Below are 11,434 nucleotides of genomic sequence, written 5' to 3' on the forward strand. Positions count from 1 at the left end.
ATAATTCTTAATTTCATTGACCTATAGGAGCATCTAAGATGGAGGGCCAGCTCAGTGCTTGCCTCACAGGGGAGATATGGAAAGGACTTTGAAAGGAACTGACCTTGTGTGTTTGTTGCTTTGGAGCATCCAGGAGTAAGGGACAATAATGGTGACCACACAGTAAAGAACCCGATGCCCTTACAATGCAGCTGGGACATAGAAGCAAACTGTCTGGTGATTTTAAAGTCAACTAAAAACCCACTGATTTAGCTGGCTGGCTTATAGAAGAGTCCAGGACCATCAAGCTCAGAGCTAGCTCAACAGTGGGATTACTGAGAGGAGATTGAAGGGACAATTCACGGTTGCCTCTTCCTCTCATTCTTACATCTTATAAAACACATTATACATTTATTACACACGCAAAAAAAAGGAAATGAAAGGGATTCTAAAATCCAAAGAGACTTGTCTGTAACTTTTGATATGGAAACACAATGTGTTGTTGTAATCAAGCATTGCTGAAATGTAAAACGAGCTTTTGACTTTGACAAGAGTTCCTTGAATAATCTAATTATTACAGTAGCTTACTTATGTTTACTCTTAAAAAAAAAAAAGTGTTTATTGTAATTTGTACCAAAAAAAAAAAAAAAGAAGCAGAAAAGGTATACAGGCTAGAAGAAAATACCAAAGATAATATCTGGAATGATGTTTTCAAAACAGTGTTACACTTTTCATCCCCCCACGTAAGACATTGATAATGTGGTGTTGTAGATAGGCCCTTTGCAGTTGTTTTGTATGTATATATATATATGTTTTAATGTTGCTGGGTATACATTGGAATAGAACAGAATGCAGTTAAACCATAGGTTGACGTGATGTTTGCAGGTCTGACACAGGTCAAACTGGGGGAGGGGGGAGAGAAAGAGGGTGCCATTTTAAAATGGGGTGCCAGTCCCCCATTAAAATGGCACCCTATTCTCTACGGTGCACTACTTTACACCCGAGCCTTATGGGGCCATGGTCAAAAGTAGTGCACTAAATAGGGTGCCATTTGGAAACAGGGCACCATTTAGGACGCATCCAGAGTATGGAGAGGTCCGTTTTAGTTCTGTAGTAGTCGTGTCTACAGGGAGGCAGGTATAGGAGTTTTAGTTCTGTAGTAGTCGTGTCTACAGGGAGGCAGGTATAGGAGTTTTAGTTCTGTAGTAGTCGTGTCTACAGGGAGGCAGGTATAGGAGTAATATATAATATTACAGTTTACGGGACTAGGCTTTCAACAAAAAAATCCCTTTGATAGTTGACGTGATAGTTATTCGATTAGGGGAAAAAAAAAAAACGGACTATTACTCTTCCAACTCTGAATGAGCACGTAGAAATAGAATGGGTAGAGTCAGAGCCATGTACATTTACATTGACGTTTTACAAATACGGCTCTGGATTACGATGTAGATTCTCTACCATTCCAGAGCTTTACTATGCAAAGAATCAAGGAACGTTGTTGTGGTGTTGAAAAAATCACAATTGTCCCAAAATGTACGCTATAGTAGAGTATATCCTTTTTTAATCAACAGAGAGGGGGGCAAAGCTTCTTTACCTATCACAGTGCAATAATATCCCCATTATATACTGTATATACAGTTACTGTATGTTGTTTTATGTACAGCTTTGTTTCAAATGAATGTACAGATTGGCAGGTAGAAGAGAGACACAGACAAAAGGAGGGTTGACCTTTTATGGAGAAAGTTTATGTGAGGTTTTGTATGTTAACCAATGGGACGCAATGTTACCTTTTCTAATACTGATGTGTCTACTACTCCGGGCACCGACAACAAACTAACAATGGCTGGGGGCATCGAATCGAGCATGTAGAAAATACTACATTCTGAGCGATAGATAGGAAATGAAAAGGGGTTGGGTTTGTTGTCACTAATGTTGAGACAAACATCTGTGTGTACCACGACGATGACGATCAAGGTAGCCAATAGGAAAGATGAATAGAAGAGTCATTCCACGAGAGATGGTTAAGAGTAGGTTACGGAATAGTAGGTTACGGAATAGTAGGTTACAGACATTGGGTTGGGGTAGAGGTTGAGGTTGGGGTCGAGGTTGGGGTCGAGGTTGGGGATCGAGGTGGGGATCGAGGTTGGGGTAGAGGTTGAGGTTGGGGCCGAGGTTGGGGTCGAGATGGGGGGGTCGAGGTTGGGATCGAACGATAGGAGTAGGTTTTTTAAATGACCAAACTCTTGCTGAAGCAAGGCCCTGTATTCATACAATACTCTAAATGCACAGTTTGCTTTAGTTTTGTTTTGTATTTGATCAAGTTTCACTTGATTTTGCACTTATTGTTTTCATTCCATATTCCTATTGGCACACACAGTATTGGACTAACTTTGATTGGCTGAAACAGGTGTCATTCACACAGAAATCACACTCTTTCTCCATAATCTGCATAGTAACAGTTAGAGACCGCCGCCACACACTGAACACACTATAACAGGCTTTCATATGTTATACAGTTAAAAAAACAATTATCAGTAAATATAACTGTTGAACTTCAACCCTCTGGAGGCATTGTATTTCAAGGCTGGGGGGGTCACCAAGGCCACGGACATCATTCCACATCTCTCCCTCCAGCCCCGTAGCGGATCACAAACAGAACAGGACCACAGGAAACACAGGAGTGGTTCTATCCTTGTCCCCTAAACACAGGGTAGCCTAGTGGTTAGAGTGTTGGACTTGTATCCTTGTCCCCTAAACACAGGGTAGCCTAGTGGTTAGAGTGTTGGACTTGTATCCTTGTCGCCTAAACACAGGGTAGCCTAGTGGTTAGAGTGTTGGACTTGTATCCTTGTCCCCTAAACACAGAGTAGCCTAGTGGTTAGTGTTGGACTTGTATCCTTGTCCCCTAAACACAGGGTAGCCTAGTGGTTAGAGTGTTGGACTTGTATCATTGTCCCCTAGACACAGGGTAGCCTAGTGGTTAGAGTGTTGGACTTGTATCCTTGTCCCCTAAACACAGGGTAGCCTAGTGGTTAGAGTGTTGGACTTGTATCCTTGTCCCCTAAACACAGGGTAGCCTAGTGGTTAGAGTGTTGGACTTGTATCCTTGTCCCCTAAACACAGGGTAGCCTAGTGGTTAGAGTGTTGGACTTGTACCCTTGTCCCCTAAACACAGGGTAGCCTAGTGGTTAGAGTGTTGGACTTGTATCATTGTCCCCTAAACACAGGGTAGCCTAGTGGTTAGAGTGTTGGACTTGTATCCTTGTCCCCTAAACACAGGGTAGCCTAGTGGTTAGAGTGTTGGACTTGTATCCTTGTCCCCTAAACACAGGGTAGCCTAGTGGTCAGAGTGTTGGACTTGTATCCTTGTCCCCTAAACACAGGGTAGCCTAGTGGTTAGAGTGTTGGACTTGTATCCTTGTCCCCTAGACACAGGGTAGCCTAGTGGTTAGAGTGTTGGACTTGTATCCTTGTCCCCTAAACACAGGGTAGCCTAGTGGTTAGAGTGTTGGACTTGTATCCTTGTCGCCTAAACACAGGGTAGCCTAGTGGTTAGAGTGTTGGACTTGTATCCTTGTCCCCTAAACACAGAGTAGCCTAGTGGTTAGTGTTGGACTTGTATCCTTGTCCCCTAAACACAGGGTAGCCTAGTGGTTAGAGTGTTGGACTTGTATCCTGGTCCCCTAAACACAGGGTAGCCTAGTGGTTAGAGTGTTGGACTTGTATCCTTGTCCCCTAAACACAGAGTAGCCTAGTGGTTAGAGTGTTGGACTTGTATCCTTGTCCCCTAAACACAGGGTAGCCTAGTGGTTAGAGTGTTGGACTTGTATCCTTGTCCCCTAAACACAGGGTAGCCTAGTGGTTAGAGTGTTGGACTTGTATCCTTGTCCCCTAAACACAGGGTAGCCTAGTGGTTAGAGTGTTGGACTTGTATCCTTGTCCCCTAAACACAGGGTAGCCTAGTGGTTAGAGTGTTGGACTTGTATCCTTGTCCCCTAAACACAGGGTAGCCTAGTGGTTAGAGTGTTGGACTTGTATCCTTGTCCCCTAAACACAGGGTAGCCTAGTGGTTAGAGTGTTGGACTTGTATCCTTGTCCCCTAAACACAGAGTAGCCTAGTGGTTAGAGTGTTGGACTTGTATCCTTGTCCCCTAAACCACAGGGTAGCCTAGTGGTCAGAGTGTTGGACTTGTATCCTTGTCCCCTAAACACAGAGTAGCCTAGTGGTTAGAGTGTTGGACTTGTATCCTTGTCCCCTAAACACAGGGTAGCCTAGTGGTTAGAGTGTTGGACTTGTATCCTTGTCCCCTAAACACAGGGTAGCCTAGTGGTTAGAGTGTTGGACTTGTATCCTTGTCCCCTAAACCACAGGGTAGCCTAGTGGTTAGAGTGTTGGACTTGTATCCTTGTCCCCTAAACACATAGGACTCGCTGCATCTGCAGATTACTGACGAGTCACATGTGGGCTGTATTCATTAATTAGACACCAAAACAGAAAAAAAAGGGTGTGAAACAAGAAGGGACTACCTGAGCTTGTCCAATTTGTTTTCCTTTTGCACAGCGTTTTGCTACGGTGTACCCTAATGAATACAGCCCTGATGAACCTCTGACTGACCGGGACAGCTGGTATTATGGTGGCTTGGCACCTTGGGTAAAGCAGGAATAACCTTCTCACTGTCACGCCTGTGCCTCAAATGGCATCCTATTCACTACGTGTAAACACATTTCGCTGGGTGTGTTTTTTTTCTTTTCTTTCTTCCTTGTCTCACAACGAGTGTTGTTGTCACAACAAGAAAAAGGTGAAATGAGAGAAGAAGAAAAGGAAAACGTTCAAATGCTACCGAACTTTTAGAAATCATCGGTATATCAACAACACACTATAGGGATAGGGTGGTATTTCAGATGTTGCCCCTGTAGGGATCAGTCTCAGTACCCCCTCCCTTCCTCTGTGAGTCCAACCTGCCCATCAACACAGGATGGCCATGTCCCAAATATTAGTTCTTCATGTATTTTAAAAATACTTTGGGGCGGCCAGGTAGTCTAGTGGTTAGAGTGTAGAGGAGGCAGGGTGGCCTAGTGGTTAGAGTGTAGAGGGGGGCAGGGTAGCCTAGTGGTTAGAGTGTAGAGGATGGCAGGGTAGCCTAATGGTTAGAGTGTAGAGGAGGCAGGGTAGCGTAGTGGTTAGAGTGTAGAGGGGGCAGGTAGCCTAGTGGTTAGAGTGTAGAGGGTGGCAGGGTAGCCTAGTGGTTAGAGTGTAGAGGGTGGCAGGGTAGCCTAGTGGTTAGAGTGTAGAGGGTGGCAGGGTAGCCTAGTGGTTAGAGTGTAGAGGGGGCAGGTAGCCTAGTGGTTAGAGTGTAGAGGGGGCAGGGTAGCCTAGTGGTTAGAGTGTAGAGGGGGGCAGGGTAGCCTAGTGGTTAGAGTGTAGAGGGTGGCAGGGTAGCCTAGTGGTTAGAGTGTAGAGGGTGGCAGGGTAGCCTAGTGGTTAGAGTGTAGAGGGTGGCAGGGTAGTCTAGTGGTTAGAGTGTAGAGGGTGGCAGGGTAGCCTAGTGGTTAGAGTGTAGAGGGGGCAGGGTAGCCTAGTGGTTAGAGTGTAGAGGGTGGCAGGGTAGCCTAGTGGTTAGAGTGTAGAGGGGGCAGGTAGCCTAGTGGTTAGAGTGTAGAGGGGGCAGGTAGCCTAGTGGTTAGAGTGTAGAGGGGGGCAGGGTAGCCTAGTGGTTAGAGTGTAGAGGGGGCAGGGTAGCCTAGTGGTTAGAGTGTAGGGGCTGCAGGGTAGCCTAGTGGTTAGAGTGTAGAGGTGGCAGGGTAGCCTAGTGGTTAGAGTGTAGAGGTGGCAGGGTAGCCTAGTGGTTAGAGTGTAGAGGGTGGCAGGGTAGCCTAGTGGTTAGAGTGTAGAGGGGGCAGGTAGCCTAGTGGTTAGAGTGTAGGGGCTGCAGGGTAGCCTAGTGGTTAGAGTGTAGAGGTGGCAGGGTAGCCTAGTGGTTAGAGTGTAGAGGGTGGCAGGGTAGCCTAGTGGTTAGAGTGTAGAGGGTGGCAGGGTAGCCTAGTGGTTAGAGTGTAGGGGCTGCAGGGTAGCCTAGTGGTTAGAGTGTAGAGGTGGCAGGGTAGCCTAGTGGTTAGAGTGTAGGGGCTGCAGGGTAGCCTAGTGGTTAGAGTGTAGAGGTGGCAGGGTAGCCTAGTGGTTAGAGTGTAGAGGGTGGCAGGGTAGCCTAGTGGTTAGAGTGTAGGGGCTGCAGGGTAGCCTAGTGGTTAGAGTGTAGAGGGTGGCAGGGTAGCCTAGTGGTTAGAGTGTAGAGGGTGGCAGGGTAGCCTAGTGGTTAGAGTGTAGGGGCTGCAGGGTAGCCTAGTGGTTAGAGTGTAGGGGCTGCAGGGTAGCCTAGTGGTTAGAGTGTAGGGGCTGCAGGGTAGCCTAGTGGTTAGAGTGTAGAGGGTGGCAGGGTAGCCTAGTGGTTAGAGTGTAGAGGGTGGCAGGGTAGCCTAGTGGTTAGAGTGTAGGGACTGCAGGGTAGCCTAGTGGTTAGAGTGTAGAGGGTGGCAGGGTAGCCTAGTGGTTAGAGTGTAGAGGGGGCAGGTAGCCTAGTGGTTAGAGTGTTAGACTAGTAACCAGCAGGTAGCCTAGTGATTAGAGCGTTAGACTAGTAACCAGCAGGTAGCCTAGTGATTAGAGGCAGGTAGCCTAGTGATTAGAGTGTTAGACTAGTAACCAGCAGGTAGCCTAGTGGTTAGAGTGTTGGACTAGTAACCAGCAGGTAGCCTAGTGGTTAGGGTGTTAGACTAGTAACCAGCAGGTAGCCTAGTGATTAGAGCGTTAGACTAGTAACCAGCAGGTAGCCTAGTGATTAGAGGCAGGTAGCCTAGTGATTAGAGTGTTAGACTAGTAACCAGCAGGTAGCCTAGTGATTAGAGGCAGGTAGCCTAGTGATTAGAGTGTTAGACTAGTAACCAGCAGGTAGCCTAGTGGTTAGAGTGTTGGACTAGTAACCAAAAGGTTGCTAGATCAAATCTCTGAGCTGACAAGGTGAAAACCTGTCATTCTGCCCCTTGAACAAGGCTGTTAACCCCACTGTTACTAGGCCGTCATTGTAATTAAAAATGTGTTTTTAACTGTTACATTTAAAAAAAGAAGAGGGGGAGATTTCTTGAGTTTGGAAAAAAAAAGGCAAAAAATGTATTGATAATATGACTAACAACAAAATGTGTGTATCAACAATATGTCTCATGTACCCCTCCTTTAATTCTGGGTTATTTAAATCATTCAACCCAAAACAAAATAAAGGTGATGACACTAATTATATCAACGTTGTTTAAGTGGGTCTCTTTCCATTTAATGTCACAAAACACTTCAGTTACATTACAACAGTGAGAAGGGCCTAGGTACTGTAGAGGTTGTAGAGGCTAATCTGGGATATTACAACAGTGAGAAGGGCCTAGGTACTGTAGAGGTTGTAGAGGCTAATCTGGGATATTACAACAGTGAGAAGGGCCTAGGTACTGTAGAGGTTGTAGAGGCTAATCTGGGATATTACAACAGTGAGAAGGGCCTAGGTACTGTAGAGGTTGTAGAGGCTAATCTGGGATATTACAACAGTGAGAAGGGCCTAGGTACTGTAGAAGTTGTAGAGGCTAATCTGGGATATTACAACAGTGAGAAGGGCCTAGGTACTGTAGAAGTTGTAGAGGCTAATCTGGGATATTACAACAGTGAGAAGGGTTTAGGTGAATGTGGTAGAGGCTAATGGATATTACGTGAGAATTATCAACAAGGGTCTATGCGTTCTATGGTAAATAATGAACGACGTGGAAGCTGTGGCCCACGACACATTAGCAGAGGGCATATATAGATGTCGTTGAGGCTAATCTGGGATATTACAACAGAAAGAAGACTTTGTACATTTTGTACAGGCTAATCGTAGAATACCTAAATCAACAGTGTTTTATTGTCATCATACATTATGCTACTCAGGTTGCCCTGGTTCTTATCCATAGTCTTTTATATGACAGGGGGAAAGGACTACGACGACATACTAACTCAGAATCATTTAATTCAGCAAATTTGTAAACGATACTCTGTCTGCATCTTAAATTGGCTCTCCCTATTCCCTAAATAGTGCACTACTTTTTGACCAAGACCCATAGGTATCTGATCAAAAGTAGTGCACTATATAGGGAATACATCTCACAACATGAGAACCAACTATATTGATTCTAGAGTTAAACATCTACTAGCTTCATTCACATGAATCTATTTTGATAATTCATTTTGTCCTGAGAACATAGACAAATCTAATCAAATGTATTTATAAAGCCCTTCTTTATCTCAAAGTGCTGTACAGAAACCCAGCCTTAAACGCCAAACAGCAAGCAATGCAGGTGTAGAAGCACGGTGGCTAGGAAAAACCCCCTAAAAAGGCCAGAACCTAGTAAGAAACCTAGAGAGGAACCATGCTATGAGGGGTGGCCAGTCCTCTTCTGGCTGTGCCGGGTGGAGATTATAACAGAACATGGCCAAGATGTTCAAATGTTCATAAATGACCAGCAGGGTCAAATATTAATAATCACAGTGGTTGTCGAAGGTGCAACAGGTCAGCACCTCAGGAGTAAATGTCAGTTGGCTTTTCATATCCGATCATTCAGAGTATCTCTACCACTCCTGCTGTCTCTAGAGAGTTGAAAACAGCAGGTCTGGGACTGGTAGCACGTCCACTGACGTAGCCTACATATTGTGGTAGCTGTACACATGTAAATGAAGGAGGAGAATTATTGGTGATTTACGGCCATGCATAGACTGCCACCTGTAGGAACGAATAGAGGGGAGTTTTAATGACCTGTATCTTCACCTGTAGTAATCGAGCATACCACTAGGTGGCAGAACAACACAGGTCAGATATGGACAGGTCGTTTTTTCTTTCTTTCTTTTTTAGTTGAAACTGCTTTTTTTTATTGCAGAAAAACCAGTGTACTTACAGGAAGTATACAAAGAGACAATTATAAAATATGCTAGAAGGGGTTACAATAATTTACACATTATACAGATACATTAGAGGATGCAGACATGTTGATTGTTTTAACAGCTTTCTGATTAGAAGAATGTTAAATGGTCTTGATGTACTGCTCGGATTGCTTCTAGAAAACACGGAAGAGTGGTTATTTATTAGTGAATTTACATTCATGAATATTACATTTTGCCATTAGCGCAATTAGTTTTGAGGTAAAACATGTTTTTTTCTTATCCCTTATTACGGTTAAAGAAACCGAGCAGCACATTCTCCCATAAAACAAATAAATACATAAAAAAAGTAATCAAGAATATTAACAATTATAAAACTATGAATATCTTTCCATAATTTCTTTACATGTAGACAATGTCAAAATAAATGCAAATCTGTTTCTGGATGCTCAACATAAAAAGTACAGTTAATGTTGATGTATTTTTTGAGTTTCTTCAAGTAATAATTCACAGGGTCATACTCATGGATCATTCTGAAAGAGAGACCTGACCTTGTTAAACAAGCAGGTATTTGTGTGGTAATAATTAGACCTTTTTCCCAACAGGTATTATTGACCAATATATTCAAGTTTTGACGTAAGGAATAGATACAATATCCCTTTGAAATAAAGCAGGTATAGATAGATATGTTGTTCTGAGGGAACAAGGAGAAACACCATCTCTATTGGATAGTCAACTGGATTAAGCGAAGGTAGGTCAACAAGGTGAGGTCTGGCTGCACCTCTAAATAACATGAGAGTTCCAGATGGAATAGCATCAGAGACTATGGAGAACTCTCTAGGAGGGCAGGTCACCTCTAAATAACACGACAGTTCCAGATGGAATAGCATCAGAGACTATGGAGAACTCTCTAGGAGGACAGGTCAACAAGGTGAGGTCTGGTTACACCTCTAAATAACATGAGAGTTCCAGATGGAATAGCATCAGAGACTATGGAGAACTCTAGGAGGACAGGTCAACAAGGTGAGGTCTGGCTGCACCTCTAAATAACATGAGAGTTCCAGATGGAATAGCATCAGAGACTATGGAGAACTCTCTAGGAGGGCAGGTCACCTCTAAATAACACGACAGTTCCAGATGGAATAGCATCAGAGACTATGGAGAACTCTCTAGGAGGACAGGTCAACAAGGTGAGGTCTGGTTACACCTCTAAATAACATGAGAGTTCCAGATGGAATAGCATCAGAGACTATGGAGAACTCTCTAGGAGGGCAGGTCAACAAGGTGAGGTCTGGCTGCACCTCTAAATAACATGAGTTCAGATTCCAGAGACTGGAGAACTCTCTAGGAGGGCAGGTCAGGTGAGGTCTGGTTACTCTAAGTAACATGAGATTTCCAGATGGACATCAGAGACTATGGAGAACTCTCTAGGAGGGCAGGTCAACAAGGTGAGGTCTGGTTACACCTCTAAGTAACATGAGAGTTCCAGATGGAATAGCATCAGAGACTATGGAGAACTCTCTAGGAGGGCAGGTCAACAAGGTGAGGTCTGGTTACACCTCTAAGTAACATGAGAGTTCCAGATGGAATAGCATCAGAGACTATGGAGAACTCTCTAGGAGGGCAGGTCAACAAGGTGAGGTCTGGTTACACCTCTAAGTAACATGAGAGTTCCAGATGGAATAGCATCAGAGACTATGGAGAACTCTCTAGGAGGGCAGGTCAACAAGGTGAGGTCTGGTTACACCTCTAAATAACATGAGAGTTCCAGATGGAATAGCATCAGAGACTATGGAGAACTCTCTAGGAGGGCAGGTCAACAAGGTGAGGTCTGGCTGCACCTCTAAATAACATGAGTTCCAGATGGAACAGTATCAGAGACTATGGAGAACTCTCTAGGAGGGCAGGTCAACAAGGTGAGGTCTGGTTAGCATGAGAGTTCCAGATGGAATAGCATCAGAGACTATGGAGAACTCTCTAGGAGGGCAGGTCAACAAGGTGAGGTCTGGCTGCACCTCTAAATAACATGAGAGTTCCAGATGGAATAGCATCAGAGACTACGGCCAACTCAGGAGTTACAGAGATATTGTAACGAAATACAAATTACTCATCATTGAGTAACAATCGTTCTGCATTAAAAAGTTATTGAAGACTTTCTCTACAAAATATCCTCATTGTTCCAAATGAAATACCTACGCGGGAAATGATTATGTTTATATATTAGCGACCAGGCTAAGAATACTTGTCTATGAAAAGCAGATCATTTTGTAGGAATCGTATCAATGTTATAGTTACAAAGTAACATAAAATTGAAGCCACCAAAACGGGAGAAGATATAATGAGGGATGAAATTTCAACTTGAAGTTGGATTCTTTAAGAAATGTTTAGCCCAATTATTCTTAAAAAAGTATTATTAAAAGTAGGAAAATCTAAAATATGTAGTCGACCAACTTCACATGTGTTCATAACGACAGATTTCCTAATATAATGTGTACGATTTTTCCAGATGAA

At 43.9% G+C, this 11,434-nt stretch overlaps 2 long non-coding RNA genes across 16 annotated transcripts; both read left to right on the plus strand.

Moving 5' to 3' along the window:
- Positions 1–2,153: 2,153 nt before the first annotated feature.
- On the plus strand, positions 2,154–7,274 carry LOC127929614 (uncharacterized). Of its 14 annotated transcripts, none has more exons than XR_008135510.1 (4): positions 2,154–5,115; positions 5,181–5,214; positions 5,315–5,475; positions 5,708–7,274. It is a non-coding gene; the product is annotated as an uncharacterized LOC127929614 (long non-coding RNA). The 14 variants fall into 14 exon arrangements; XR_008135509.1 differs by having other exon boundaries at positions 2,154–5,081; positions 5,181–5,282; XR_008135511.1 differs by having other exon boundaries at positions 2,154–5,081; positions 5,181–5,274; positions 5,340–5,475.
- Positions 7,275–9,635: 2,361 nt separating this feature from the next.
- On the plus strand, positions 9,636–10,753 carry LOC127929641 (uncharacterized). Of its 2 annotated transcripts, XR_008135667.1 has the most exons (4): positions 9,636–9,772; positions 9,938–10,031; positions 10,105–10,198; positions 10,645–10,753. It is a non-coding gene; the product is annotated as an uncharacterized LOC127929641 (long non-coding RNA). The 2 variants fall into 2 exon arrangements; XR_008135678.1 differs by lacking the exon at positions 9,938–10,031.
- The last annotated feature ends 681 nt before the right edge of the window (positions 10,754–11,434 follow it).

Source organism: Oncorhynchus keta, chromosome 4, assembly GCF_023373465.1.
Source record: "Oncorhynchus keta strain PuntledgeMale-10-30-2019 chromosome 4, Oket_V2, whole genome shotgun sequence".
Taxonomy (NCBI): domain Eukaryota; kingdom Metazoa; phylum Chordata; class Actinopteri; order Salmoniformes; family Salmonidae; genus Oncorhynchus; species Oncorhynchus keta.